Source organism: Cryptomeria japonica, chromosome 7 (genome assembly GCF_030272615.1).
Source record: "Cryptomeria japonica chromosome 7, Sugi_1.0, whole genome shotgun sequence".
In the NCBI taxonomy this organism is placed as follows: domain Eukaryota; kingdom Viridiplantae; phylum Streptophyta; class Pinopsida; order Cupressales; family Cupressaceae; genus Cryptomeria; species Cryptomeria japonica.
Genome location: NC_081411.1, coordinates 724,433,896 through 724,438,248, shown reverse-complemented (window position 1 = coordinate 724,438,248; position 4,353 = coordinate 724,433,896).

The window sequence follows — 4,353 nt, the reverse complement described above, 5'->3', positions numbered from 1 at the left end:
AACTCAATCTCAGTCCTGAAGAGGTTGAATATGAAAGAAGAAAAGATATAGCAAGAAAAGATGAAGAAACAAATCAAATACTATATGAACAAATATGTAGGTTTCAAGCTGCAAGTGATATAGATTCTAATGAATGGGATTGGGATTCCTATCACTCTGAAGAATCAGTTGAAGAAAATTTCTTTGAAGGAGATGTAGGAGTCAATGTAGTTCACACATATGCAGGATAAACATCAGGAACTAGTTCACTTGAATTAGAATAACAATCGGCTAACTTGGACTTAACCGAGGATGATCAAGAGTTTCTTATGCGAGGTCATTCTGATGAGAGTGTCATTCTAGACATTGACATACATATTGAAAACTTTGATACATCCATCATGACCCTTGAAACCCTTGAAACATCCCAACCTGAAGACCTCTTACCTCTAATCCACCCCGAGCTTATCAATTGGGAAAATGAAGGACATACCACCATTGATACCTTTCCAAATGACCATGCTATATTTATATATCTTAATGTAATCGAACCTGTAACAACTCTCACTAGGAATTTCAGCAATGCATCTTCTAGTCAAGTGGGTGCCAAATCTCCTAGCCACAAAAGTGAAAATAACAAAAAGAATATCAGGTCTAATGCTGAAAACCATTTATTGGCAACATTAGATCAGGAAAAAGTAAAAAGAAAGGACACATCTAACGTTGAAAACCTCCTTGAGGCGCTGGAAGATGGGAGATTTGACACTTTACCTAAGCATTATCAAGAAGGGTCATCCATTTTGATCAAACCAATAGAGGCAGTTAACATTGGCACAACAGAGCAACCAAAGATTCTTCATCCAGTGACTTCTCTGTCTGAGAAAGAAATGCAACAATATGTGGAATTCTTCAAACAATGACAAATCAATTTTGCCTAGTCCTATGCAGACACGCCAAGGTTAGATCCAAAGCTTATTATGCATCACTTAAATGTTAGTCCAGGAGCCAAACCAGTCAAACAAAAGTTAAGGAAAATGCATCCTCATATTGCTCTTCTAGTCAAAGCAGAACTAAAGAAATTATTGGATGCCAGATTCATCAAACATGTAGCCTATCCTCAATGGGTATCCAACATCGTTCGTGTTTCAAAACTAGATAAAAGCATCAAAATATGCATAGACTTTAGAGGTCTTAATAACGCATGTCCAAAGGATGACTTTCCTTTGCCTAACATTGACATCATTGTAGATTTAACTGCTAGACACTCCATGTTTTCTTTAATGGATGGTTTCTCTGGATACAATCAAATCAAAACAACACTCGAAGACAAAGAAAAGAGAGTTTTCACATGTCCATGGGGTACTTTCTACTAGAATGTCATGCCTTTTGGATTAAAGAATGAAGGTGCTACATATCAGAGAGCTATGACAACTATATTTCATGACATGATGCATACATTCATGGAAGACTATGTGGATGGCATATTGGCTAAATCATACAATAGAGAAGAACATATAGGGATACTGGAAAAGATCTTTGACCGGTTAGAACAATACAAGCTACAGATATAAACCTTAAGAAATGTGCCTTTGGTGTCATTTCAAGCAAGCTATTGGGATACATTGTTTCACCTAGAGGTATCGAAGTGGATCTAGCTAAGGTTTAAGCAGTCATGGAAATGGCATCTCCCAAGAATATAAGTCAACTAAGATTACTCCAAGGAAGACTCTAGTCAATCAGAAGATTTGTTGCTCAACTAGCAGATAAATGTCAACCATTTACTCATCTATTGCATAAAAATGTTCATTTCAAGTGGGACCATCAATGTGAGGACACATTCAACAAGATCAAGGCATATCTCATACAACCACCCATCCTAATGTCACCAATTCCAAGAAAACCATTGTTACTTTATGTATCAACCACTGAAGCATCATTAGGAGTTTTGCTTGCACAACAGGATAATGAAGGAAAGAATGAGCTATCTACTACATCAACAGAACATTAGTAGGATACGAGATCAACTATTCACCAACAGAAAAAGCATGCTTGGTAGTATTTTTTTCTTCTCAAAAATTACGACACTATCTACTATCTCACTCCATCAATTTGATTGCTAAAATTGATCCTCTGAAATATTTACTCAACAAGGCAACATTAACAGGATGACTAGAAAAATGGATCATGATCCTGAGCGAGTTTGATATTGAGTATGTTGACAGAAAACCTATAAAAGGACGAGTCATTGCAGATCAACTAGTAGAGGCACCACTTCAAGATGATCATTTTTTACAAATTGAATTTCCCGATGCTTATATCCTAACAGTCACCACAAAAACATGGCAATTATACTTTGATGGTTCATATACACAGCACGGATCAGGAGCAGGTATTCTATTCATCACACCACAAGGTCATACAATCCCAAAAGCATACAAATTAAGCTTTCCATGCACCAACAACACCGCAGAATATGAAGCTTTGGTTACAGGTATCAAAATGGCTATAGAATGGAACATTACATGACTTCGAGTCTTTGGAGACTCTCAGCTCATCATCAATCAAATTAATGATGACTATCAAACAAAGGATGAAAAATTAATGCCTTATAAAAATATGGTTGATGATATCAAGAAATACTTTGTAGAAATAACTTTCCAGCATATTCCAAGAAATGACAACAAAGTAGCAAACGCCATGGCTACACTTGCTTCTCTCCTTCAGACACAGGAAAATCAATAGTGTTATGAATTCCTGGTGGAAGAGTTGTTTTACCCTACTCATAATTGTCCTGATTCTCAAACTATCTGTCACCTTGTGGGGCATGATTCCTCACGTTACAACCAAACTTACACATACTTGAAAGATAACACCTTACCTCCCGACTTATCAAAAAATCAAAAGAGAAACTTTATTCACTAATCCTCCCATTTTACTCTTGTTGCAGATACCTTGTTTAAATGAGGTCTAGACGGTACTCTTTTAAGATGTCTCGAACAAGAAGAATCTAAGAAGGCCTTACATGAAGTCCATAACAGCATTTGTGGCACTCATTCAAGTGGTCTTACCCTTTCAAAAAAACTCATACGCTTGGGCTATTATTGGTTGACTATGGAATGAGATTCCTTTCAGAAAGCTAGAACATGCAAACAATGTCAAATCCATGGGAATTTGATTCATACACTAGCACAAGAACTTCATGCTTTGGCAACATCTTGGCCTTTTTGTCAATGAGGTCTTGATCTAGTAGGAAAGATAAATCCTTCTTCATCTAATGGTCACAAATTCATCCTTGTAGCTACAAAATATTTCACAAAATGGATTGAGGCAGTACCTCTCACAAATATCATAGGAAAACAAATTGTTGCATTTATCTTGAATTACATCATTTGTCGCTATGGAATACCAATGATCATTATCACTGATAATGGGCGACTGTTCAAGACTCAGGATGTAGAAGAGCTATGTGAGAAATTCAAGATCCAACATAGATTCTCCACACCATACTATCCATAGGGAAATGGGCAAGCAGAAGAATCAAACAAAACTATTCTGAAAATCCTCAAAAAGATAGTGAATGATGCTAGAAAAGATTGGCATATTCAATTAAACCCTTCTCTATGGGCCTACTATACCAGCATCCGCATGCCAACAAGGGCCACACCTTTCTCTCTTGTTTATGGATCAGAAGCAATATTGCCAATAGAAGTAGAGATGCCTTCTCTATGAGTATCATTAAAAGGTCTCATCCCAGATGAAGAACAACCAGTATCTAGATTACAAGAGTTAGAACTGATCCATGAATGAAGCTGAAATGCCTTTGATCATTTAAAGGTATATCAACAAAGAATGTGCTAGAGCTATAATCACAGGGTCAAACCACAAATCTTTCAAGTAGGGGAACTAGTACTATAAGAAAATCCACACAACCAGGCAGATCGAGAAAAGAAAGGAAATTTTGAACCAAACTAGTTAGGTCCCTTTGTGGTCACAACAGTATTTGGATCAGGAGCATATCGGCTATCAACACAGGACGAAGATCAGATTGAAGAACCCATCAATAGCATGCATCTAAAGAAGTTTTATGTCTGAAAAAGTAGAAAAAATCAAAAATAGTGAAAAAGAAAAAGAAAATAAAAATGAAAAAGCAGAAAAAAAGAATCAAATATGAGAAAAAGTGCAATAAAAATAGATGGTGAAAACCTGCCAAACAAGCACTATTTGTCCGCTAGCTCTTCCATCTATTAGTTCATGCATCTTTCCGCTTGCATTCATTATCCATCATGAAGCCTTTGTACATACAAAGGCATCCCAGCTAATCTCTCGCCATGGTTTGGATTATTGAGTATATCACAACGACTTTGTTTCTAGGCT